The sequence below is a fragment of the Manis javanica genome, chromosome 7 (genome assembly GCF_040802235.1).
Source record: "Manis javanica isolate MJ-LG chromosome 7, MJ_LKY, whole genome shotgun sequence".
NCBI classification, from domain to species: domain Eukaryota; kingdom Metazoa; phylum Chordata; class Mammalia; order Pholidota; family Manidae; genus Manis; species Manis javanica.
In genome coordinates, this window is record NC_133162.1 from 37,873,147 (window position 1) to 37,901,030 (window position 27,884).

At 50.6% G+C, this 27,884-nt stretch overlaps 1 long non-coding RNA gene across 2 annotated transcripts in view; it reads left to right on the plus strand.

Annotated features, from left to right (window-relative positions):
* LOC108393492 (uncharacterized) overlaps nt 1-26,044 on the plus strand; it is a 207,160-nt gene extending 181,116 nt beyond the window's left edge. The window contains exons 5-6 of one of the 2 annotated variants that reach the window (XR_012133152.1): nt 18,454-21,702; nt 22,303-26,044. This is a non-coding gene — a long non-coding RNA (uncharacterized lncRNA). The remainder of the gene's footprint in view (nt 1-18,453; nt 21,703-22,302) is intronic. The other variant, XR_012133153.1, reaches the window with a different exon arrangement.
* Nucleotides 26,045-27,884: the final 1,840 nt, after the last annotated feature.

Consider the following 27,884-nt stretch of genomic DNA (forward strand, 5'->3'; position numbering starts at 1 on the left):
CTGGACTGACCCCAGTTACCAGGAGACCCTGGACAGTGACCTTCTGTTCTGTGGCCTCAGCTTGCTCATCTCCAGAATGAGAGTCTGGGACTCTGGGGAACTCACAGAGGGCGCTGTGCCTTGATGGGTTCGAAGGCTGGAAAAGTGGCCTGGGACCAGGCTACCTCATGGCCCTCTTCCTCCCACTGACATAGTCTTCTCCCTCACGTTCCCCAGGAGGCACACACTGTGGGCTTTCCGGTCCCCGTGCTTGGCAGGAGCTGGGTGTTCTGCGAGCATGGCCCCCTCTCCAGTTCTGACCCTTGGAATCCGGTTGATCCCTTCTTTTCAACAGGCCCATATCTCTCCCCTCGGGAAAGGGAGCCTTCCCCACCCACTTGCTCACCTGGCCCCTGTGTCCTCTGCCCATGGGTAACAGTGACTTTCTACCCAGTGCCTGGGCACTGAGGGCTTTGATCTCCACCCAGATTTCACGCTTTTCATGGTAGGAGCTATGTCTCCCCAGCACCTGTGTGTAACAGTGCTGCGAGGGCCAGGGAGCACCACAGAGACTGCCTGCCAGGATGCATGCTGTGGGGCACTGTGCAGACGTTTTGAAAAGACATTTTGTCTGGTGGGTTTGTGAACACATGGGAACTTGATCCCAGAAAGAACTGAATGCACCATTTCTAGAAGAATGCGGGTAAGTATCAGCCTCTGCACATCAAGAATATTTATATCTAAAGAACAAATAAACCACAATGCTTCTCAGGGAGAAGAGCTTCTAGCCTTGCTCTGCCATGGACTGCCTGGTGAGCTTCCCACCTGGTTAGACTTCTCTGGCCTCACTTTTCCCTGGGGTGGAATGCAATGCTGTCATCACCAAAGCCATGTCCAGCTCTCCCCTCCCAGCACCGCGCATCTCCGTGTCCTCCCCAGTGGCTACTAGGCTTGCTCAAGACAGACTGCTTCTGGAAAACATACAACCACGCTGGGCTTGCTTGCCCCTCTGATCCTGACTGTCCATCTCACTTCCCTGGGGCTTGCCTGGTGCAAAGTCCAAGAGACTTCTGCTTTTCCAAGAGCCCAGTGGCTCCAGGTTCCAGAAAATGAACTGTGTTTGTTCCTACTGGCTGATTTCCTTGTTATCCAGTGCCTGAGGTGAGCAGCAGAGGTAAAAAAAAAAACAAAAAACAGAGAGATAAGAAAAGGTAGATGTTATAAAACAAGAGAAAAAGGCTTATGGGGAAAGTGCCTGCTAAATGCTTGCCTTCCTTCCACATTTTGGGTTTGGGATGAGGAAGGCGGGTGGAGTGCTGACTGTGAAGTACCCCTGAGCTACCTAGGGCCTGGCCTGATGTCCCTCCCCAGCTCTGCCCCTTTAAGAGAACCCTGGGGCCAAGATTTATTGGCTGCTGGGGCCCTGCTGTGTGTGTGGCTTTGTGTTTACAGGCCCGGAGAAGCTGAGGTCTCCCTTCCCAGGCTGTGCAGTGGTGGCAAGCTTGAGTTTAGGCAAAGAATGGTTGCCATTCATGGTGGAGTTTGCAGCAGGACTTGGTGTGCAGCCCAGGGGAGCCAGCAGCCCTGTGTCTGTAACAGCCAGGCCTGGGACGGAAATCCTACCTTGCTGGGTTCAGACAGGGAGGGGAAGAGTGGCAGGGCTTGTCCCCTCTGAGAGCCAGGGCACCCTTGCCAGGGCCCAGCAGGCAGACAAGAGCGGGTGACTGCATGTCTACCCTGGGAGTGCAGGCACTGGCCTCAGCTGCAAACAGGCTGGCAGGATTGTGCCCCCAGGAGCTGAGACCAGGGTGAGACACTGGAGCCCAAGCAGGCCACAGATTAAATGAGGCAGATGAGGGAAGGGTGGGAAGAGTGGCTGTTGCCTAAGTGCTGTGATGCCCAGTGACAGCCAGTGGCCAGGTATGTCAACAATCTGAACCTTTCTTTGCTTACCTGGGAAGTGGGAAGAGCAGCCCCTGCCTCAGAAGGTTCTGTGAGGATTAAGTAATGTAATGTACACAAAAGATCTGGCACAGCCAGTCCTCAGTAGTGGTTATTATTTTTACCATCACCCCCTACAGCTAACTGTTCCAAAAGGCAAACCTGCTTTTCTAGCTGTGTGGTCCTGTGGGCTGAGCATGTGAAGGCGCAGTTTCAAATCTCAGCTTTGTTCCTGCTGACAACGCCTGGCATGTCACTCAGTGCTGGCGGCCACTAGGTGTGGGCCCTGTCATCCCTGCCACTTCTCCTTCAGGATCACAGACCATCTCATCTTGAAGGAACAAGGGCTTTCACTCAGTAAGCACTTACTACAAATCAGAGGCCAAGCCAAGCATGTGACCCACTTCATCACTTTTTAATTTACTATTGTGAACCTTTGTGGAAATGTTCAAAGGTATACAAAAATAGACAGTGAACCCCTGGGACCTCACCTAGCTTCAGTAATGATTGGCGTTTGCCATTTTTTTCCCATCCATCCCTCAGACTTTCTTCTCTTCCTCTTCCTTTTCTGTCTTCTCTTCTACCCTCCCTCCCATTTTGCTGGAAAGGCTAAAGCAAATCCTGGATGCTGTGTCATTTCAACTTGTAAATATCTCAGTATGCATTGTTACCAGATACAAAATCTAAAAAAATGGAAGCAAAACCTATTATCATACCTAAAAATGTAAGTAATAATTCTTAATATCATCTAATATCCAGTCTGTGCATCATCTCACTTCATCTTCAAAAATAACCCATAGGAATTAAAATTGTGATTGCTCCTACCTTTGAGATGAAAAATGGAGTGAATGAGACATTAAGTGACTTGTGCAAAGTCACCCAGCCCATCCTCACCTCCTGAGGCCAGTTGGCTGGCTGGTGGGTGCTGGAGGCAGGATCTGGACCGAGGCAGTCAAATCCCGGGGCCTGAGTCCTTACTTCCCCACTGGCATCCCAGAGCCTCAAAGCTGGTGGCCACTGAGCTGGCAACCTCACAAGCAGGTCAGCAACTCTCAAGCCTACCTTCCTTGTGGCATGGCGTACACCTCAGCTTTCTAGTGCATTAAATGGTAGCCACACAGCGCCTGCCTCCACCTTTGACAAATGTTTATCTTGCAGTTACTTTGTCCTAGGGCTGTTGGTGGTGCTTTGCATCCAGCAGTGAACCGATAAGAGTCTTTGCCTTCATGGAGATGACCAGCTACACACTTGCTACTCAACGTGTAGCCCCAAGGACCAGCAGCTTTGGCATCTCCTGGGAGTTGGATTGAAATACAGACAGCTCAACCCCAGCGCTGCTGAATTGGCATCTGTATTTTAACAAGATTCATGAGAGCTGAAGTTTGAGAAGCACTGCCTTAGGCCACAGCTCTTATCCCAGGCTGCACATTAGAATCCTTTGGAGAGCTTTAAAAACATAGCAGGCCTGGGACCCACCCAGAATCATTAAAGCAGAACCACTGACGATGTTTACAGGCTTTCTGTATAGAAGGGATTGAGAATCTGGCCCAGATTCATCATTTTAAGGACCAATGAGCCAACTGAGATGAAATCCTTAGCAGACCTAGGACATAGTAAGTGCTAGATTAATGCTCTGCTTTTTCCCCTTGCTGTCTCAACCTTGTTCCTAGGACCCCCCCCACACACACCTTCCACCCCCAACAAAGCTCATGTTCTTGGGTGGCATATTGCCTTTTCTGGTCCAAAGATATTCTTTGACCTCTAAGCAAATGACTGGAGTGCTGCTTTTTGCTGAGAAACCCAAGAACTGTAGCCTTGGGGCCTTTTCGTGGAAAGTCAGGCTGCAGGGAAGACATGAACTTCTCCCTCCCATGACCTGGTTTGCAGTGCTGGACTGAGAGCTGCAAACAAAAATAAATAAATAAGTGAATGCTCAGCCACACGTGCAAAGAGCTTTTCTTTCACCACTGCCTGATCCCAGTCCAGACGTTATCTCATCCCACTCTCTCCCACCAGGTGACACGATGTGGGGCAGGTGCCACCAGGCCCTGTGGCTCACTGTGCAGAAGCTGAGGTTTGAGTCACTGGGCATGCAGGAGAGTGTGTTGCCCCCAGATCGTGGAGCACAGCAGTGGCCTGGGTCCAGCCTGGCCTCACTAGGTGGCTTGAGGCGCTCTGACATCAGAGCAATGTTTTCCTGTAGCTGGCAGCATAGGCAGAGTCCCAGTGTAGTGAGTGCCGGCCTGTGCCAGGTTCCCCTTCTCCTCCCCTTCTGCAGGCCACCGGGATGCTGCTCATGGGGCTGTCTGCAGGCCTGTAAATAAGCCACAGGCCATGAGGAAGGCTGACGAGGGGTCAGAGGCTCTTCTCTGGGAGCTGGCAGGGGTCAGATCTGTCAGAGACAGGAGGGAAGAGGAGGACAGAGGTAAGAGCAGTGATGGGTCTCCTGGGAGGCCAGCACTCCATCTGGCCATTAATTTGATAGAAGGCACCATTCCCAATGCTTTATCGATGGGAAACTGAGGCCTGAAAATGGGGAAGCACTTCCCAGGAACATGCTGGGCCTGGAGATACTGAGGCCGGTGTTATCTCTGAAATATGGGTGGATGAGCTCAGGGAGTCAGGACTGCAGCCCTGCACGAGCCAAGTCCGGGCATGCCAAGGGTTATCCCCTGACCCCAGACCTTGGGCATTCTAGGATAAAGAGAAATGAAGTCAGCAGGCAAATGAAGCGAATGGGGCTCAGGCAAAACTGGGCTCTAGTCCTGCTTTGGTGCTTGGTGGGGACTTCGGGCAAGTCACTTCACCTCCCTGTGTCTCAGACTTTCTCACCTATCACATGGTGGCATTCGCTCTGACCTCACTGTGTGGCTTTGAGGAGTCACTGATTAAGAAAATGGGCTATCACTAGCTGTCAGAATTGCTGCCTGAATGACATATCCGTTCTACAGGGGATGGTAAATAGCATGTACAGGTGCGTGCACTCCCCACCCCTTAGCAGACATCACTAACTGACCACAGCACTTCCTTCCCCTGCATGTGGACCTATCTCAGAGCACCTCTCAGGCCACAGTGCTCCAGGCAGCCACTGCCAGTCTAGCAGTGCTTGTATTTGAGATAAAATCTATGTCCCATCCCTACATTGTCTGCTGAGAAGCTGCTGCTCTGGAGCCAGGCATCTCCAGGAAGAGCCAAAGTTTGAGCAAAAGAGGAAGCAGGAAATCAGGAGAAGGGTGGGAGAGGGGGCCCAGCCAAGGTAGAGAGCTTTGAGTTTCAAATAGACAGTGGTCAGTGTGGGCAGCACTTAAGAGCCTCTGGCAGTGGCCAGGATGTATAGTGCAGCAGTCGGAGCAGCGGGCACCAGGAGGGGGACCCCTCTTGGCAGCCACTGCCCTGGATAGGGTCTTGCCTCAGCATCCCATTCCATAAGCACAAAGTTCCTGTGTGGTCTGTGCTGTCATTATCTTCACCTCATATGTAAGGAAACAGGCTGGGAGCAGTTACTGTGGACAGAAGCTGACATTGGCCCCCAAGTTTGCTGGTTTCTAAGGCCCACGTTCTCCATGCTGCCTCTCAGAAAGCATAGCCTGTCACCTTGGGGCCCTTTCCTGAGTGGGGCTGGAATCAGGAGGGACCTGTTCTGGCCCCAGCATTCAGGAGTGTGAAGGCAGGGTCCCTACCACATGCAGTGTGTAAGGCAGGCAGCCTGGGGAGGTTTGCTGGCACTGATGCTTTTGTTTTTCAAATCCCTGAGGCACGTGAGTTTGTAAACCCCAGAACAGGTGACAGAACAGTGGAGTCCTTCTGAGCTACTCTCTTTCATTTTGTAATCTCAGGTAACTCACTGCCCCCTTTGGGCCCCCGTTTACCTATCTATGAGGGAGAGCCTGGTGCCTCAAGATGAGTCTGCAGAGTGTCTGCACTTTGTAAAGTGGAGCTTGTTGGAAAGGTTGAATCCCAGGCAGCCTGTCACAATCTGCACTGGCCCAGGGCCCAGCCCAGGCAGATTTACACTCATGGAGGCTATAGAACCATCAAGCTTGTGAGTCCCTGAGTCTCGCACACTCAAAAGACAGGCATCCTATGATTCACAGTCAACACCTGAGGCCAGGCCACAGCCCACACCCGAAGGTCAGCCCACATCCTTGTTCCAGCCAAGAAGAACAAGCTGGAAATGCCAGGCCAGGCCCTGGTCGAGGGCAGAGGGAGAGCCTCCTGCGAGTGTGGTCGTCTGCAGGCCCAGGATGGCCAGGAGAATGCAGCCAACCTTACGGACCTCCCAGTCTGGGGCAGGAGGCCAGGCACACCAACACGCAGAAGCAACTCAGGACAGCCAGCTGGGGTGGGTGGGATTAGGGGGCACAGAAGCTGCAGGAGGCCAGCGGAGGGTGTGGTCAGGTGGGCCTGGGGCTGCAGGCTGGGAAAAAGAGATTGTGGATGTGAACTGGGGACCTGGAGGCAAAGTGCCTCTCCACGGCTCTGCAGGGGATCCTGAGCCCCAGTAGGTGATATCTTAGGGCCCCATCCCAGAGCAATGGGGGCCCACAGTTGAATTTAAATGCTCATCCATTTTCCCCACAAGCACCAGCTTTTTCCATCCCTTTTATGGATTTCTGAGGAATGATAACATGTAGCTGTTTTGGCTCCTGAGTCAATGAAATAATGAAAGGTGGCCTGAATCCCGTCCAGGGAGATCAGTGGCTTATGTATGTATTTTGACTATAAGACTTCGATCCAGGTCTCCTACTGAACTTGAGCTTCTAAACCTGCCTCTTTGTTGCCCTGGCCCTCAGCTCAGACCATTTTCTTGTGATTTCTTTTTAAACACTTGAAAGCTTTCTGGCAATGTGACCTTGGTTAGTTTTATGCTCCACTTCCTTCTTCTGAAAAGACATGGGTTTCCTAACACCTATACCACGCAGGACCCTTGGTACAGCTAAACGAGATACTTCTGGCCAGGGCCTACTAAAGTGCCTGGCACATAGTAGGGGCACAGCAAGGCCACTTTGCCGCCTTTCAGATCTGTGGGTTAAAGAAGTCAGATAAATCAAGTGGCTTGCTGCTGTTCTAGCTGAATGTGGCTACTTTCTTTACTACGGAAGCAGCTCTGGCCCTCACAGGCCTGGCCTGGCTTGGCCCCACATGCTCATTCAAGCCTCACAGTAACCACAAGGTGGGCAGGGCCAGAATGAGCAATCCCACCATACAGGTGATACCCAGAGAGGTGGGAAGCCTCCCTCAAGGCCACTTCATCCATGAGGACTAGCACAAGGGTCTGGAACCTGGACTCTGCCACCCACCATTCACATCCTGGGCAAAGGTTTGCTTCAAAGGCTTGGAAGCGCTGGCTCCCTTTTTGCTTTCTGAGCTAGTCTTCTTCGCTTGGCCAGGATCCACTCTTCAGTGTCACAAGTGCAGAAGCCTTGACTGTTCGGGAAAGCAGCAGGCAGCTTTGAGTGCACACCCCATCCTTCCTTCTACATTTCCTCAGCAGCCTCATCACTCACCCCTGACCTGCTCATAGGCCAGCGCACACAGGGAGGGGGGGCTGTCTGTCCCACAGGTGTGTCACCTACAGAGACCAGGTTGGAGGCCATCGCCGTACTGTGTTAAGGGACCTCTAACCAGACAAGCCTGGGGTCTATTACTTGTAATCATCAACTGCTTTGGCCATTGAGCTATTTTTGAGTTTCTAGCACTATAACTGCATGAAGTAGGTTGAATTGTCTCCCCACCCCCCAAGCATATGCCCACATCCTAACACCTAGTACCTGTGAATATAAAATATCCCCTTGGGAACAAGGCCTTTGTAGATGAAATTGTTAGGATCTCAGGGTGAGATCATCTTGGACTTAGGGTGGGCCCTAAATCCAATGACTAGTGTTCTTATAAGGAGATCTGAGACACAGAGAGACACGGGAATGCCATGTGAAGACACAAGAAGAAATTGCTGTGATGTGTCTACAAGCCAAGAAAGGCCCAGGATTGCCGGCGACCACCAAAAGCTGGAAGAAGCAAGAAGGATTCTCCTGAGATACCTGGGAAAGTGTGACCCAGCCTTGATTTCAGACTTTAGGCCTTCAGAACGGTGAGAGAATATGTTTCTGTTCTAAGCCACCCAATTCATGGTAATTTGTTATAACAGTCCTAGAACACTAACACCATATAAAGAGTACAGATTTAAGGATTATCCATGTGTTTGAGATGTTTTCAGAATAGTGGGGCAACGAGGTCCCCTGACAGAGTGGGAGGGCCCAGAGGGGACCCTTGCTCTGCAATGGAGGTTCTAGGGAACAGAGAGGCCAGCAGGCCGGGGAGTCAGTAAAGCTGCCCGGGTGGTCCTATTGGGCCTTGAAGGCTGCTGGGCAGGTCCAGAATTAGCCTGAGTTTGGAGGGAGGCATTAGAGTGTCATGTTTGTGGGGCACGGTGATGCCTTAAAGGGGACAGAAAAGGCCGTGGCTGTCAGGGCAGGGTGGGAAATCAAGTCACTTAGATTTTGTATTGAACTTAGAAAGCCCTGAGAGTCCTCTATTTGCCCTGGGGCAGGAATTGTGGAGATGACTGTGTTTAGGCAGTGACCAGGGTGGTGGAAACTAGAGATGAATTATGGACTCTCCTTTCCAGTCTTCAGGGAGAGAAGAGTCAGAGAGGTGGACTCCAGCTGGCCCGGTGGCAGCCACAGAGGCATGTAGGCAAAATGCAAGGAGATCAGGGGAAGGAGGCCTCTTCTTGGGCTGGGGTGTCCAGGGAGACTTCCTGGCAGAAGTGGCAGGTTTGGGTCCATGAGGTCTATTAGGGGAGTCCTGGATGATGTTTGAGCAGGGTGGCTGAGAGATGGCCCTGGAAGTATGCTGTGGCCATGGGTGTGTGTAAGTCTGGAGGGGGAACCAGGCACAGCCATTGGGGAGGAGGTGAAGATACAGTGGGGGGAGGTGGGGAGGGAGACTCAGCTGAAAGATATACTCCAAAATGCTTTGTGACCAAACGCACAGAGGGGAGAAGAGAAGGGTAGGTCATGAATCAGGCTGCAGAGCCCAGAGAAGCCATATGCAGCTTGAGGGCAGTGTTTCTTTGCGGTGGTCTGGAGGCAGCACTTGGCTTGCAAGGACCCTCCCCTGGCCAGACAGATGAATAGGTGCACATTCACATCCACACAAAGAGACACATCAGCATATAGACCAAAAAAGAGACACACAGGAACACACATGGGCACACACATGCACACACATACAGAGGAGCCCATTTCCCCCACTCTCTCCTTCCCACCCCAACCTGCCTCTTATTCTGTCTCCTTCCCCCACATTTCACTCCCTACTAACAGGGAGGGCAAGAACCTGCCCTGGCCCAAGGGCAGTGAGGGAGAGACAAGAGCGGAAGCCCGGAGTCCCAGGGAGAGGCCTACCTCTCTGCAAAGCAAAGGGCAGGGATGGATGGATAGCCAGGCAGGCACTTGGTGATGCAGAGACACCCAGAGACACTGACCCACCAACACACCGAAACAGAGACACAGAGACCCCAGTCACACCATGGCACAAAGATACTCAGGGATGTGCTGCCACACACACACACACACACACACACACACACACACAGGCACACACTCACAGGCACATAGACATGCACACTCACACACAGACACATGCACAGACAGACACACATACACCCTCCAACAGAAAGGGGTACCCATACAGGGAGTTACTCAGGCACATACACAAAGACACACAGATGCATAGCCAGATCGACACAGGCAGAGCCATTCAGACAAAGAGGCTTTGAGCGAGGCCAGCCCACCCCCAGAACCCAGACATCCCAGCTTTGCAGTCCCCCTAGGAACCCTCTGAAACGCCAGGAGAAATTCCTGGGATATTAGCTAAATTTCAGACACAAACATTCCGGTCTCCCTCTCCAGATGTAATGCTCCTGAAAGCCTGCACAGCCCTCCCTCAGCTCGCCGTGGCAACCCCCACTCCCTGGCTACTAGGAATGCGGCCTGCTGGCTCAGGAAGGGGTGGTGGTGTGGGGAGCTGAAGGGACCACGCTGGGCAGGGGGCTCAGGGCCACACTGGGGGGGCTTTCTGAACAGTGTGGGGGGTTGCAACAGATGAGGGGATCAGGCAGAGAGGGGGACTTCCTTGTAGCAGGGTGGGGACACCGCCCAAAGCTGGGGCTGACCAGGTTCCAGGGAGAAAACTGAAGCCAGAAACCCTGAGTTAGAGCTCAGCTCCACACCAGAAGGCTTGGCTCATCACAGGGGCCCTTGCAAAGGAATGGGCCTTGCTCACCTCCCCATGGGCACATCTCTCAGCTCCAGGAACATGCCAGGTCCTTCTCACCTTAGGACCTTTGCATACTTGTCCCTCTGCTTGGAGCTCTTTGACTCTGCCTCTGTCTCAGTGTAAATGTCACTTCCTTAAGAAGGTGTCCCCCCGCCTACTTAGGCCTCTTCTTATTTCTTCTTGAATCACCTGGTTCTTCTTCATATCCCTTATCTCAGTTTGTAGTTGCTTCCTTATTTGTGTGGTTACTATTTTAGTGTCTTCCTCCCCTGTGCGAGACCAGAAGCTCCCTGAGGACAGACAGGGTGTCTGTTATAGCCAGGACCTAGCACATAGCATGTGCTCAGCAAACATGGGTCCCATGTCCTGGGATATACATGCCATTTTACTAAGTCTTCAGCCTCAGTTTCCATATCTATTTAATGGGACAAAATTGAATTTCTCTCACAAGATTCTTATGGAAATGGGATGATGAAAGAAAAAGGGCTTTGGCAATCATCCTCCTACCCCATGTGATGACTGTATTTTTCCTTCTTCAGCCCCCCACGCGTATCGGCAGTAACCCCGATTTAGACACAGATAGGGCTCTGTAAACATGTGCCTAGAAGTGCTTGGTTGCCTATGAAATATGCTTTCAGAAGTGCTATGGAGTATCCTAACTCTTTGCTGATGCCTGAAATTCCACTGTTCTTATCACAAATCTGTGTCAACTCAAAACCCATGAGAATAATCAGTTATTTGCTATCTAAGTAAAGAGGGGGCGAGACAGGCCTTTCCCTGAGACACAGACATCCTGGAAACCTGGTGTTTTGCATCCATATCAGCCTTACATCCATGTGTCCTAGCACCTGGGACACCAGGGCACCAGCTCTGGGGGAAATCCCAGAACAAGCCAAATTTTTAACTCCCTGCCTACCAAGCCACTCCATCTCTTCTTCTGTCCTGGCTTCCTGCAAAGGACAGTAGCCACCAAGTAGCTTTGCCTCCTGCTGAATGGTGACCGTGGGCAAGGTTATTTGACATCCTTGAGCTCCAGTCTCCCTTTTCCCTGCTGCCCCATGTTTTTCCCTTGACAATAAAGTGGTTCAGCATATGTGCAGGTCCCTGACAGTGCTCCTGTCACATCGTAGTAACTCAGAAATCGGTGACTGCAGTGACTGGTGGTGATGATGATAATGTCGTCAACAATGAAGTAAGAGGAGCACCCCAAAAAGATGATGGAATGTGAGTTCATTGCCTGCAGCAGAGGCTGCTGGGCCTGAGCTGTGGGTCTGCCTGCTTCCCACCCAGACAATGCCTGCATTGCAAGAGGCAGCTCGTTATGCAGGAGATATATGTCCTGTCGTAAAGTGTTTAATATTTTAGCTCCTAATTGAGTTACCAGAGACAGACAGCCGTTTATCCTCATCACTCTCCCACCGCTGTCTCTGGCAGACCCACTGGGCCACTCCAGGTGTTTCCTTGCCTCCTGTTCTGAAAATCCAGCATGGCCATACAGGTATCTCCAGGCTGTTCGGTGTGATCAGTGGTGAGTAGTGCCAGCAGGCAGGGACCAGCGCTTGGCACAGGGAGGGTTCACAGCTACCCTCACCTCTCCTGTCTGCCCACCGCCTTCCTGTTTATTAAGCACCATGCCAGCCATCAGCTCATCTGATTCTCACAGCAGTCCTGCAAAGCAGGAACTGCTATTATCGATCCCCTGATAGAGGAGGGGACTGATGCTAGGAGAGGCTGTGAATTTCACTCATGCATTCAGCAATCTTTTTTCATAACAGCAGCATTATGGAAGGTACTAGGGGTGCTGAAATGGCCAAGATGCTGCCTCCACCTTCAGGGACCCACAGCCTTGCCCAGATGGAGAGGGACAGTGGCACCACCCTCGGGGTGTCTCTATCCCCCTTGGTAGTGTTCACTGCTGGCAGAGTGCTACTTCTAAAACAAAAACCAACCTCAGGTCCAGAGCTCCTAGAAAGGCTGCCCTCAGTTTAAAACCCCAGAACCTATGCTTTGTATTCAAATTCTTCTCTGAGCTAGTCAACCCCACCCCCTTCAGCACATTGAGTCCATGGAACCTCATGCCTACCACTTACCCCAGACATGTGTGATGACCCCGCTTATTGCCCACCCAAAGGCCATTTCTCCCCCTTCCAACCACCCATCTTCCCTGCCAACAGAACCTTAACTTTTGGGATGGTGGGTAGATACTCTGGTATCAGCCCTCCAGAGCCCCAGTGTAAACCAGTCACAGTCATCCTAATGCCCTTTGCCCTGCACTGCCCCAGTTGTCTTCACAACTGGGGGCAGGGGTTGGGGGGCGTGGGCAGCCAATCCATGACAAAGTGAGTAAGAACAGGGGATAGTTATGGGCTGAATGTCTATGTCTCCTTCAAATATGTATGTTGAATCCTAACCACCAAGGCCATGGACCTTGGAGGTGGGGCTCTTGGGAAGTGATTAGGTCATGAGTGTAGAGCCCTCATGAACAGGACTAGTACCCTTATAAAAGGGACCCAAGAGAGTCCTCTTCCTTTGTCTGCCATGTGAGGATAAAAGAAGTTGGCAGTCTACAACCAAAAGAGGGCTCTTACCAGAACCCAACCATGCAACTCAGTCTCAGACCTCCAGACTTCAGAACTGTGAGAAATTCTGTAGCTATAAGCCACCCAGGCTATGGTGCTTTGTTAGAGCAGCCCGAACAGACTAAGACAGGGGTATTTGCTGGACAGCTTCAGGACAGAAGGTGGAAGAGATTCCCCTGAGTCTCATCTCCATCTTCTTCCTGCTTCATAAGTGCTTGCTTGTGAGCTGGTGAGATGTTTGGTGCTGCAACAGCCATCTTTTGATCACGTGGCCACAGATAGAGGACAAAACCTTGGTACACCCAGAAAGGCTGATAAATGTGGGCTGAGTCTGGGTCTTTGCAGGCATTACTGGGGCTCTGTGTAACCCTGAGACCACACTGCTCTGGAGTTCTTTGGTAAAGACAAACATTCCCTCCTGCGGACACCACTGCTATCTGGGTCCCACCCACTTGCGCTTGCATTCTATGGGTCGCCTTAGCCAGCCTCTTTCACCGCCTGCTTGGAATGCCCTTTCTTTTGGTTTTGTTTTTAAAACTGCTTCTCATTTTTTAAAACCCAACTTGAGCTCCCCTGTCTGAGCTTTCCTGAAGCCTCCTAACCTGGCCCTCGCCGCAGAGGTGGGGCCCCTCATCTGAGTACCCAGGATGCTTTGCTCATGATCCTTTGTAGCCTTCACCACATTGATTTGTGATTATTCATTCTCCTTATCTGATTGCAGGCCCACTGGGTGGTCCCAGCCCAAGGAGCTGCTTGGTCAAGGTTTGAGCAACAAGGGCTTGCTACCATGTCCTTATGTCATTGAATCCTCCCAGTGACCTTGGGAATAATGATTGATTTTCACCTCCATTTTCAGGAAACTGAGGGCAGAGAAGCAGGAATGTCTTAGAATGAGGTCTATCGAGGGAAGCCCTTGGCCATACAGTCCGTGGGTCTGTTCTTGTCCTGGTGCCCTGCCTGGACCACAGCCCCTGTGGGCCGTCTCCCTGTTGTGATGGGCGCTGCCTGCAGTCAGCTGTTCACAGAGCAGTGGGTGGCACAGCCAGGTGCTCAGCCCAGGGTATTGAACAGACCCTGCTTGTCCTGGCACAGCTGCCCAGGAAGGGTCCATGGGTCCTCTAGGTAGAAGGGGCTGGGACCCATCAAAAAATAAGACCCAAGGAGGGCCTGCTGTGGGGATGGAGTCATGTGGAAAAACACTCAAGTCAGAACAACACTGTCTTTCTGCAAATGACTTCATCTCAGTGCCAGAAAGCTCTGCTCACCCCACCTCTCACCTCTTCCAACCCGCCCACGGGAATGGGAAAGACCAGGGCCCCAGGGCCTGTTACGTGACTTAGGCCAAAGTAAGTGTTACAGGGACCCACCCCGGGTGCGGGGGAGCTGATGCCTCCATCTTCCATCACAGCCAGGGCTTCATCTGAATCCCCCAGGCTGAGATGGCCTTGGGGGTGGGCCGGAGCCTCCTCTGTGTTCATGCTTCCTGCTGGCCCTGGGATTATGCTCACAGGAAGAAGAGATAAAGGAGGGAAGGAATAACTCCTCACTAGGGTGATAGAGCACAACAGGGCACGACAGGCCCTGAGAGAGGAGTAAAGAAAGCTGCTTTCTAGTTCTGATCCCAGCACTACACTTCTATTCAGCAGAGTTTTCTTAAGCATAGCCCCCTATTCCTGGCATTGTGCTGAGGACCTGGGAGTCTAGAAAAGCCATTCTAGCACTGTGGCTGTGATAGCCTCACACAGGAGAAGGACAATGTCAGGGACTGGAGTTACATGTTATAATGGAGGCATGGACAAGGTGCTGTGGGACATGCAGGAGGAAGAAAGTGCCGGGGGTGGCACTAGCCAAGGGGATGAGTGAACACACAGGCTGTGAAGGAGCGCATGGAAAGGCCTCTGAGGCTGCAAGATGCTTGGGAAAGGGTAGACAAGTCCATGTGCTGGGAGCCCAAGGTGTATAAAGCAAGTGGCAATGGATGGTGCTAGCAAGGCAGGTGGGGGCAGGCTATGGAAAAGTGGGTTTCACTCTGTAGGGAACAGGAGCCACTGAAGGGCTGAAGAGTACAGTGCCCAGTTTGGGTGTGCATTTCAGAAAAGCTGTCCTGGACTGCTGGCAGAATGGCTATAACGGAGAGTTCCCAGGAGGCCCTGCAGTGGTTCAGGGGCAAGCGGGAGACAGCCTGGAGCAAGCAGTGGCAATAGTGCTGGGAAGAAGAGGAAGGACAGCTAGTAATTCCCATTGCTGCTGGGACTGGGAGATCACCACAGTGAGGGGGAAACAGAGTTTATTGCTCTCTTAGATTATTAGCTGAAATTCCGATTCTAATGCTATGGCAGAGAAATTCAAAACAACACTGGTGTAGAGAAGATTGAAGACCGGCTAGGCAGTCCTAGGCTGATAGGGTGGCTTCACAAGTATCAGAAATCCAGATTCCTTTCATCTTGTGGCCCAGCCATCTTTAATACCCAGTCTTGATCATGTGGCCCAGAATGGCTGCTCCAACTCCCGTTGTCACATCTGCATTCCACCTAGTAGGATGAGGGAAAAGAGGGTGGAATCTGAACCCATTCTCTTCAAAGATGACTTCCAATTCTGCTTATATCCCATTGGCTGAACTTATGGGCAAGACCATATATAATTATAAGGGATGCTGGAAACTGTAGGCTGCCATGTGCTCAGCTATTAATTCTGCCATGTGGAAGAAGGAGAGAATGGATCCAGGGAAGGACAACTAGTGATACTGTGAAGGCCCACTGACTGGCTTCTCTGAGATTGATATTTCTTATTTGCAAAATACATTCTGTAAATAGTCATTCTTATCTTCAACCAAATACATGTTAAATATGATTAAATGTCTGCCAACAACTTGCTATTTTCCCATGCAGATCAGGTCCCTCTTTATGACCTCAGTTTTCCCAACCACTGAAAGAGGTATTGAAAACTATTAACACAGATTCTATGGGGCTAGCTGAGTGGAGTTCAGGGGTCTGCAAACCCCGTACACTTATGTACTTAATTTGGGGCATACTTTTTTTCTTGGAGAAAGCCGGTGGCTTTCAACAGGTTTATGGGAGAGTCTGTGGTCCTAAAACATTGAGAAACGGAATGAAATTACTCAGGACCCTCCATAGCCACATAGTATGATTCCTGTGTACCCCCCTTGTAATGTACACTTGGAAAGGAGTCCAGAGAAAAGAAAAAGGCAATTGAAGAAACTCCAGGGAAGTTGGAGTGTGACTCCAGCCTCATGGTGACAGTCCTTCATGGGCGTGGGTGGGTCCGCCATCCCCGGCCTTCCTCTCTAGTCCTTGCCTGGCTGGGCAGGGATTTGGCTGGGTACATGCCTGGCACACTCGGCCTAATGTCTCACATGCAGTCCCGAAGCTCCCAGCCAGGAGCCAGTTTGCATTTCAGAGGCACAAGTGAGCCGCTGTGTTTGGCCTGCCAGGTGAAACAAACAGAGACGCATTAATGAGACAGTCTTCTCTTGGTATCCACTTTCCCTTCTCAGGCGATGGCTCAGACTGGGAGCAAACCTGTCTCTCTCTGGAGCCAGGGATTTGATACTGTCGTGAACGGAGGTTTTTATCCCCCCAGCTAGTCGTCTGCCCTCCATGGCGCCTGCCACCCATGCCAGGCTTGGCATGTGAGCCCCCAGCTGTAGGAGCGGGTGGGTGGGCTGGGAAGAGAGGGGCTCAGCAGCTGCCCCACCCCCAACTCAGACTTGGGGGAAGGAGAAGAGGCTTCAGGCCCCAGGAGAAGGAGCAAGGCGACAGGCAGAGTTCTGGCTGGGCACAGATGGGTCCTGACGCACAGATGGTATGTACTATGTGGAAACTGCTCGGCAGCCTGTTGAAAACCAGACTCACAAGGGCAGAGTTTGAGTACTACAGAATAAAGCTAGAAAGAAGGATTTTATCAAAGGGGAATGGGAGACGAGAAAGGCATGTGGCGCTGAAAGGCTTAGACCAGTGCTGAGCATCTCAGAACACGGCCAGGTGAGGAAAAGGACAGTAGAGGGACCACTGACGGACACTCCCTGGGAGATGGGTCAGGAAGCAAGGCCCATTAGGAAAAGAGGTGGAACGGGCTACAGTAGAAGCCCCAGCTTGGGGTTCTGGTGGCTGTCAAGTGGCCCCTTTACCCCAGGAGAGCTAGACCAGCAAGAATGGTCAGGGCAGGGTGGCAGGGTGTGGCCTGCTGCGGCCAGGGAGCGGGAAGCAGGCCTAACATCTTGACAGAGATGGCTTGCCACCTTCTTAGGTCTGCAGGCCCTCTGGCCTCTTCCCTCTGCCCTGAGCCCTCACTCAGCTCTGGCTGGGGACTAAGTTCTGGCAACCTTTGGTGGCAGGTGTGGGACCAAGGAGAGTGGCCAAAGGAAAACGAAGGCAGAATGGAACAGCTATGCTTTCAAAGAGCCGTGAGGTCTGGCTGTGAGAGACTCACTTGTCTGTTCTCTGCCCAAGGCCTGCAAATCAGGCAAGTCCTCCTGAGCACCACTGGGCTGAGGACAGCCCCGCAGCACCCCATTCACCAAGCAGCCAGGCAGTGCAGGTCCTGGCGGGTGTGGGAGAGATACAGTCCCCTTTCCCTGTCCTGAGAAGGTGCTGTCTGGTAGGGTGGAATCCATATCTACTTGCTGAAGGTCAGGCTCTTGGCCTAGTACAGTCTGCTTGGACACTCACGTCTTAGGTTCCACCCTTACAGCACTGCTGGCAGGGAAGCAGAAACCCCCTTTGAAGGAAACAGAGGTTCAGAGATGCAAAGTAACCTGCTCAGGACAACACTGCTGTGTGGTATGGAGTGAACCGTAAAGAGCAGTTTGGTCTGGCTCTGATGTCTGCCTGTTTCCCCTGGGGCAGACCCATGTTCTTGGCTTTGGGAGGGGTGGGATGGAAAGCCATCAGGGGTGGCTTAAAATGAGGGTGGAGCTGGTCACAGGCCCCACAAATGATGATTGCTAAAGCACACAACAGTCAGTAATTCCTCGTTAGAGAAGCAGATGAAAGGCCCCTCACTCAACCCATCATGTACAAGGCTCCATGCCCTGTGGGGACTCAGGAGGTGAACTGGTCAGTCTCTGTCCTCAGGGAGCTCACCAGTAGGAAATAGATGGCAAATGTAAGACCCAGTCCACAGGCACCGGGCTACCCAAATCGCTGTCCCTTCTGAGCAAGGTGAGAACCAGAACATCTCAGAACCTTAATTTCTTTCTCCACAAAGTACAGAAAGTAATACTGAATTTTTTGCATTGTAGTGGAAATTACATAAAGTAATGTGTGCTGAGCACAGGGCTCAACAAGGTAAGAAGGAGCTCAGTTATAATCACAATTATGATCATAACACCCCTCCAGATAGCTTAACAGTTAAGAGCAGGGAAGTTTAGGAACTAGAAGAGAGGCAGGCATAAATGAAGTGCTTCTGGAATTCACACAGTAGAAGAGGAAGGCTAGGTGGGGAAGATGCAGGGAGGCTTCCCGTTTTGTTTTCGTTGCTGTGTTCATTGTTGGAATCATGGTGTTTGAAGCCTTTTCTGTCGCATTCATGTTGAATCTCCAGGACAGGCCTCGGCATCAGTGCCTGTCTGTGGAATGAGTGAATCAACGCATGATGTGTCTGGCTCCAGAGCTTTGGAAGCCTTGGGCGTGCTCATCTCCCCTCCTTGTCCCAGCAGCTCCGGCCCAGAGAATTTCTGTCCTTCACTCGGATGGTGGCCAAGCAGCCCCTGCCCCACACAGGCCAGCCCCCAGTTCCTCGAGTGGGGAGTCACTGCTCCTGAGCTGCCTTCTGGAGAGAGCAACTCTAGAGCTTCTACCCCGATCTGAGTCAGCTTGGAGGATGGAAACAGGAACAAGAGGAGTCCAGAGCCCTCCCGGAGACACGGGCCAGCCTACTCACCCCTCTGGAGTGTGGCAAAGCCCTGTGCCCCTGGCCTTGCCGGGGACTAGTTTTGCCCATGGAGCTGCGAACGCTGGACCAATGAGTTTAGAGTTGGTGGGTTATATGCCTCAGTTTCTTAGTGGGACAGCCCTGAAGTGTGTCCTCCCCAGCCTTAGGCAGAACCATAGACAGAGCCTGTGAATATGTCCTTCATTTGCTTGTCTTTATCCACTGTCTTGTTTTCCATGTCCCCACAGCACTCCTGGGCTGGAATCACTGCCCAGATAAACTACGGCACCTAAATCCTCATGTCAGGGTCTGCTTCTGGGGAGCCCAGCTACAGTACAACACCGGGTTGGGTCACTCCTAGGCTGCGTGCCAGGACGGCCCTGGGGCCGGGATATATTGTCTCCTCTTGTCTCCAGCATTACTGGCTCTTCCCTGACTCGACTGCCCAGCCCACATTCCCACAGTATGGGGACAAGTCAGTCAGTACCTTCTACTTGCCATTCTGGGTTATATGGTGACCTTCTGCTCCCAGGACATAGCATCTTCCTTGAAGGGAGGAACAGGCAGTTGGAAAAAATTTAACAGCTTCGGGCTGGCTTCAGGAACAGCAGCAGGGAGCTCCCTCGAGACTCCTGTAAAATGGGTGCGCCGGCTTTATATTTAGAAGGAACACTGTCAGGGGACAAGGAAAAAGGGGCTGACTCATCAGTTCCTAATGGCACTGACAAGCAGCATCCATGAGCCCCCACCCCCCGGGACCTCATCACGGGGGTGATTTGCTTTCTGAGACTTTGACATCAGAGCCTCCATCTCTCCCTCCCTGGAGAGTGTCATGTTCTGGCTTTTAACGGGAAAACTGCCCAACTCCATGGCAAAAGCAAGGTAATAAAATATTCATCTGCAGAGGTTGGAGGATGGAAGCTATTGTGTCCCCCAGGAGAAGTGGAGTCTTAAATTAAAGACATGCACGAACTGGACAAAAGCACATGTCCAAGCAGCAGACGCTCCCAGGCATGTGTAGGAACATAGCTACACATGTACACAAAAGCATATGTTTAAATGCACACAAGTACATGCATTTGTGCCAATCACACACCAATGCAGCACACAGCCTGTACCGAGGACACATGCATGCCACGAGGTGAACAAATACATGCTCATTGCATGAACCACTGAATCCCCACTCAATACATGTACCCATACCTGTTATCTTTTTCCCCACCATTATAATGAAAAGTGACCGTCTTAGCTGGTGTATTTGGGCAGAAGAGACCATCATCCTCCCTGACTTTTGAACAATAGCTGCCTGTCTGGCTGTCCTGAGGAAGCTCACCTCTGTCAGGCAGAAAGCAAATGCTGTGCTAGGGAAATGTGACTCAGAGGTGAGTTACACAACTCCATTCTGCCTGTCTGCTCTGCCCAGGAGAGGGAGGATGAGGGGAGCCTGCAAATGTGAAAGCTGAAAGGACTGCTGTACTTCTGGAAGTTTCCACATTATCATGCTGTGTCCAGCCCAGTGGACACTGAGACTTCCTGAGGGCAGTGTGAAGAGCTGCAGCACTGACACAAACATGGCCGAGTGCTTGATTACAGGGAGTGCCTCCCTCTGAGGGGTGGCTGTGGAGTGTTAACTTCCACTGACCTGCTCCTGCCCATCTGGCCTGCTGCCTAGGGCTCAGCACACCTGCAAAGACAGCAGCTTGGCCCCTGGCTTATGAAGTGGGCATAAGTTGACCTGTGTCTGCAAAGAGGAGCCTGCCTTATTGTTCTGACCGAAGCTCTGACCGAGCAGCTCATAATTACACGATTGATGGCAGACCTAAGATTTTTTAAACCACCCCAGTTCATAGACCTGCTGAGGGAATGACATTGTCCCTGTTCCCAGGGATGCTGTACTTTTCCATATATCCTGCAAACATTTTCCATGTCTCATTCTGCAAACATTCACTGAACATCTACCCAGAACTAGGGCCTAGGGTGACAGGGTTGCCCACCCTTGGCAGAGATGGGCCAAGAGACTATTGCCTATTTGCTCTTGGACAAGGTGACTCAGATTCCAGAAGGTTACGAAGTTGGCCAGACAATGAAAGAGTTATGTGCGGGAGTGGGTGGGAGGTCGGCAGGGTTGGGGAGTTAAATTCTGAGCAGAAAAGCAGCATTCACAAAAAAAACCATGGTTTTCTACATAGGTAATGGTAGACCAGGGGCTGGGAAACTATAGTGCACAGACCAAATCCAACTCACTTCCTGCTCCTATAAATAAAGTTTTATTGGCACACAGTCACATCCATGTACCTATGTATTATCTCTGCCTGCATTTGAGCTCCAATGGCAGGGTTGAGAAGTCATAGTAGTGTAGTCACAAATGCTTACTACTTGACCCTTTGCAGAAAAAGCATTCGCCAAACCCCTGTTCTAGATCTATCAACTAATTCTAGAACCTATAGCAGAATTCTCAAACCAATCCCAAAATACCTAGAACCCACAGCATAGGTTTTCCTATTCTAGAATCCAGTATGGTTTTCTAGAACTCCCTGTAAGAGTGACATTTGTGTAGGGATGCAGACGTTTAGAGGGGGCTTTTCTATCAATTACCCCATTTAATCCTTCAACAAACCTGTGTGAGGTCAATGGTAATTTTATCCCAATTTTGTAGATGAAAAAATGAAGACAAAGGGACATTGAGGGACTTGCTGAAGATTGCATGGTTGGGAGTTAGCCTAGGTCTGGGCAGCCTGATTCTAACATTCCGTGCTCTTTCCACCACATTAACCTACAGGTGTTTCTCTGTCACACATTCCACTGAGGAGCTGCCCTCCCTGACAATCCATTTCCCTCCTTTCCTTCCTAACATCCTGCTGCCACCGAGGAAGCCTTTTGTCCATTGTGCTGCCTTAGTGGGAGAGAAGGTTCAGAGGAGAATCAAATTTCCTTTCCGCATCTGTTTGCTGGCACCCAGTGCACCCTGGGAGGCTAACACAAAGTGACAGATGAGCTTCGATTGGCTGGAGTGTGTGGAGAACCACTGGACCAGGTAATCCCGACCCACCTCCTCAGAAGGCCATCCAGGAGGGAGCCTGGGGTGGCAGTGTCACGTTGGCTGATGGGGTGCCAAGAGAGGGCCTTTGTAGGACCCAGCTGTGTTCCCCCAGGAGGAGTGGTCACTCTGGACAACCCATTCGGAGTACCAGGATTGCTCATTTATTTTCACAGGAGCTGCTTGTAATGGAATTACATTCCATTTCTTAGATACAAGGGCTTAAGATGTGGCTGTGTTATATCAGGGGAATTCTGAAGGCACGCCTCCTGCCACACACACATGAGCGTACACACGCGCACGCGCACACACACATGCACACTTCCTGCAGCACCATGCTGCTGCTGACTGGAGCTCTGCATGCTGTGGGTAACACATTTAGCTCGATAAAATATAATATATGACAGGATCATATTTAACAAGGAAAATAGGGCCTGAATGGACAGAGGAGCAGTGTGGCTGCGTTGCCATGGATACCCCTGGTTCGGAATTTCCTGACTCCTAGGAGATTACATTTTCAACCTTAATGCTGTATTAACATAAGCTTTGGCGCTTAATGTCTCTGTTTTTCACCTCCCCTCTCTCCCTTGCTTACAGGCAAAAGAAAGCATCGGAAATGAGCCAGAGAGGAGGAGAGAGGCTTCACTTCATGAAAGCCTGAACAGGATCCAGTCCAAACCGGCCACCACAGCCGGATGAGATGCTCTGCAGTGCTCAAAGTGCATCGCATCCCTTATCTCCCAGGACCTGCAGTCAGGCCTGCACAGCAGACTCGTGTGAGGTTGCCAAGCCCCGAGCGAGCTACCCCTCAAATGCCTCTTGTGCTCATTCCTTCTTCTCCATTCCCTGCCACTGCCCTTTTCATCTCTTTCAGGGAGATTGGAACTCTGTTCCTAGCCCTTGCCCTCCTGTCCCTTCTTGCTACCTGAGTGATCTTTCTGCACCACAAATTTGTTCATCCTACAGTTGACTTCACAGCCTCCAATGGACCCACCTCTGCATTCGAGGATTGATGCCTCTCTTTACAAGCTTCTTTCCAGTAGTTTCCACCCTATCCCCCATCTTCCAGCCCCATGGAGGCGATGATGTGTTTTCTGAATATCCCAAACACTGTCAGGATCCATGTCTGTACTCCTGCCATGAACTCAGCCTGGACCCCTGGCCTCTCTTGCTGGCCAACTCCTGTCCTTCCTTTAAAACCCAGTTCAGCATCACCCACTTTGGGGGCCCCTGCCCATCTAGCTGCCAGTGTTTCCACTGTGCTCTTCCTGAAAGCTGTTGTCTTCCTTAGCGTCTGATGATCTGGCTTAGTCCTTGGCGCCCTTACCTCCTCTACTGCATTGGGAACTTTTCAAGCCCAGCACCATGCTTCCTTACTACCATATCCCCCCACCCTGCATGGTTCTGGCACCTGCTAGGTGCTCAGTTGGTGCTGGTGAAATTGAGTTTACAGGTAAGGAAGGACACAGGGACTCAGAGAGGTCAGTGACGGGCCAAGTACCAGGTGTCTGGTAAGAAGCCCAGTCAGTAACTCTCTCCTGTCACCATGCCTCCCTGCATCTCTGCTTGCTCTGGGGTCTCAGCACCACCCACAGCCCACAAACCGCCTCCCTATTTCCAGCATTCCATATGTCTTTTTTCTTCCAAAACCTTCCTTCCTTCTCCATGTTTTCTCCAGCAGCTGCTCAACAGCCTTGGACCAGTAGGGCCATTGGACAGCCTTGATCTGGAAGATTGGGGCTCAGGGAGAACCAGGTTCCAAACCATGTATAACTCCATGTTTCTTCCTTCCCATGAGACATTCTTCTAAATAAACAAGGTTCTCAAAGTTGCAATGAATAACCACTCATCCAGGCAAGCTCATGCTTCAGTGTTTTACACTAAGAATCAAGGGAGCCATAGTGAAGACCAGAATTTTCACCCCCACAACCAGGGCGGGTACCACCCCCCCAACCACAAAATTATGTCCACCTGGAAGCTCAGAATGGGACATTACATGGAATTATATCTTTGTAGATACAATCAGTGTAAGGATGTTAAGATGAACTCATCCTGGGCTGTAAATCCAAGGGCAGGTGTCCTTACAAGAGAGAAAGGAGACGATGCACAGAGGCACAGGAGAGAAAGCCGCAGGGGGATCCCCGCAAGGACAGGCAGTGGGTGGAGCAATGGGTCTTCAAGCCAAGGAACACCAGGAAGTTCTGCCAGCGATGGGCAGCTAGGAGACAGGCCTGGGGCAGATTCTCTCAGAGCCTCCAGAAGGAACCAATCCTCCTGACCTGCTGATTTCAGACTTCTGGTCTCTAGAATTCTGAGAGAACAAATTTCTCTTGCTTTAAGCCACCCAATTTGTGGTCATGTGTTACTTAGGCACCCTAGGAAATGACTCCAACCAGGCAGTGTGAAGCCCCTGCAGAGTCACAGGGAGCAGGAGGCTGGAGGCACCTCGTACCTCCCCATCATGTGTGGGCACCCCACTCAGCATCTCACCCCAGAACCTCTAAGCTTCTCTCAGTCTCTTGCTACCCTCTGGCTGCTGCCAGCCCACCCATCCCCCTCTCCCTGGGGTCTCCATCCCAGGCCACACACAGCCTCTGTTTGTTCCACGCCCTGCAGCCTGAGCTGCACCATGTCCCTCTGCTTGGTAGTCCTTCCATTTCTATTACGTATGACGACCAGCCAACTCTCTCCGCTCATTTAAACTTTCCAAAGATGATCTAAGGATGGCTAACTATCCTTACCCCCATTGGGTGAAGATTTCACTCCAGGCCAGCTCACAGGCAGTAGCCCTGGGTCCCACTCACCCTGGAAGATGAGCTTGTCCACTATGGCCAGTGAGGCAGGTCGCATATTCCAGTGTGGGGAGGGAGACTCTGAGCAGGCAGGACAGACGGCCAGAGGCAACCCCAGGTTGGTGACACCTTCACCATGGAGATGAAACTTTCTGCAGAATTGAATAATATGCAGTAGGAAGGGGAAAGGGAAAAGGGAAGAAGCACTTTTTTAAAGGTAAGAAGGAAAGTGTCATTAACTGAACCTTTTGAAAAGTCAAAATTGCAGCCCACTTGCCATCCTTTCCAGAGGACAGCTGTCTTTAATGAGCTGCTCAGAAGCACACATTGCTCTGGGTCAGTGTGACAGCTATTGGTGATGGATGGAGTAGATTAAGAAAGGGTGGGCAGGAGAGGTGGGCTGGCCCGGGTATTGGCAGAGGGTATGGGACGATGGCTCTGGTGCGTTGGGCTGCTTTTACTATAATCCCACTCCCTGAATACTTCCTGCATGCAGCACTGTGCTAAAGACATTGTCCAGACATCCTGTCATTCACTCTCCCCCTGGCCCTGGGGGGTGGGTGTCAGTGTAGAGCTTGTACCAATCAGGGAATGCAGGTGTGAATGTCCGAAGTCACAGACAAGTAGGTGATGGAGTCAGGATTTGAGGTCAGGTCCAAGGGGGCTAAAGACACATCTGAGTGTGCCACGCTTCTGATGTGGAGCCTGGGATATTGTGAGGATAACTGGTGATATTCAAATATGGAATCCAGCAGATAGTTTGTTATCAGTGTTAAATTTTCTGATTTTGATAACTATTCTATGGAAATGTAGGAGAAGTTCTTATTCTTAAGAAATACACACTGACGTATTTAAGAGTAATAGAGACCAACTTACTCTCAAATAGTTCAAGAAAAAAAACAGAATGACAAAGTGAATGGGACAAAATGAAGCCACTGGAGAACCTGAGGGAGGGGATCAGAGAGTAAGCAGGGGATCCTTGACTATCCTCACACTCTTTACGTTTGAAAGAATATTAAAATTAAAATTGTAAAGACAATTCTACAGTTCTACAGCCCTAGCTCTTTTTATTTTTTAAAGCAGCTTTATTGAGGTATAATTTCCATACATAAACTGCACATTTTCAAAGTGTATGCTTTGATAAGTTTTGACATATGTATATACCCAGAAAGTCATCACACCATCAAGAAAGTGAACATACCCATCACACCCAAAATTCTCCTCCTGCTCCTTTGTAACTATTCCCTATCACCCCCTTCCCACCCCCACCCCCAGCCCCAGGCAACTGCCTTCTGTTGCTATAGATTAATTTGCATTTCCTAGAATTTTATATAAATGGTATCATATAGTATGTACTCTTTTTTTTCGGTCTGGCTTCTTTCACTTGCATAATTATTTTTATTTTTCTCCATGTTACAGTATGTATCAGTAGCTAATTGCTTTTATGGCTGAGTAGTATTCCATCGAATGGACATACCACTGTTTAGTCACTCCTCTGCCAATGGATACTTGGGCTGTTTTCAGTTTTTGATAATTATGAATAAAGGTGATATGAAGATTTGTGTGCAGGTCTTTGTATGGACATAGGATTTCATTTCAGCAGAACAGCTAGATCATACAGTAGTGTATGTTAAGTTTCTAAGAAGCTGCCCAACTGTGTTCCAAATTGGCTGTACCAACAGCGGTGTATGAGGATTCTAGGTTCTCTACATCCTCACCTCAGTATTGCCTGACTTGGCACTGTCAGCGTTTTTGATAAGAGCCATTCTAGTGGACTCATTGTGGTTGCATTTGCATTTTCCTAATGACTAGTAGTATTGATGCTAACAACATGCCATGCCCTCTCCTACTTTTCTGGGAGGACTGTGCCCCTCTGGGTGAAGAGGTACACATAGTGAGCCTGGGAAACTCAGTGACTGCCACCCTGCAGCCCATGTGAAAGTCAAGTCCCCAACAGATAGTACAAAAGTGGATGGGCCCAGGGTGAAGACTGGAGTCTCAGTGTGAGAGCCCAGCACACCCAGACCCAGGTATCAGCCCAGTGTCTCCACCATTCAGCGAGGAATCCTTCAGCTCAGCAGCCAAACCAGGGGCTTTTCACAGGTAATCAGTAAGCAGAATGTATTAGGTCCTAACTCTCAGACTCCATTCATTTACTCAACAACTATCCAGAGCCTCCCAAGTGTCCAGTTCTGTAACCAGCATGAATCTCTGATGGGCAACTTTCAGAGTAAAGTCAAAACTCTTATGGATGCTGTTCAAGGCCTGTCTTGATCATGTTCATCAATGTTAAGGTTTCCTACCACATCCTTCCACCCACCCTGTGCTCCATCTCTAACAAACACTCCAGTGTCTCAAACTTGCCAGCTTCTGCCTGCCTCTCTGCCTTAACCTTCCCTCATGCTTCTCTCTCTCGGCTGATGGAGACCTCCTCAGCCAGCTGAGGCACCAAGCCTGCCTGGGAACCTTCCTCATCCTCACAGGAAGAATTTACTGGGGCCAGCACTGTCTGAACTTGCACCCCATACACAGGTCATGAGGGCTGTGGTGGGCCGTGAGCTCCCGAAGAGCAGGCGACTATTGTACACACCCATCTCAGCACACAGAGGCTCCTGGGCAACTAGTTACGATGGGCTGAAGGGAGCTGATTTCTGCACCACTCTCTCCCCTTCTGCATTCAGGACTAGGTGGATTCCCCCCCACCCCACCACATGTGGCTCACAGATCACTCCAAATGTGGGAGGTGGCACCTCCTATGTTCCAGAAAGTTAAACACCTTTGCCACCTTGCCCACCATTACCTAGAACAGCCATTATCGTATGGGAACACATGGCCCAGGAGTTTAAATACTATAACCAATTAGTTTCTTGGGGTGCATCATCTTATGTATGCCAAACTCAATGAGATATGAGCTGGTCCTAGAAGCCTTCTCTCCTTTCTCCCTTGTTTTTTTTTTTTCTTGTTCCAGCAGCATTTACCCATCTGTACTTCCACTGCAAAGCTATTCCCACTAGAAATGCCATGAAACCTTTCAAATAAAATATTTAACGTGTGGATCCTGTAATTTTATGTTGAGAGTAATGAAACCTTTATTTAGGTCCCACCTTTTATTAAACCTCAGGGTTCTCCTTTGGTCTCTAACGACATTACATTGCGTCAGAATTAGGCAGTTTTTTACAGGGGGTTGTATTATTTGTTGTGACTCGGAAATGCTAATGTTTAAATTTTGAGTCCTTTTACTGCTGATTAAACCTCTAAAGACTACAGCAGAATTTCCGCTTCAGTGCTAGAAGAAAAGAAAACAGCTCGGTTGGTATTGAGGAGATCACTTGAAGAATGTGAGGGAAGGTTGCTGCATTTATGAATAAAGCGAGGCATTATCATTTT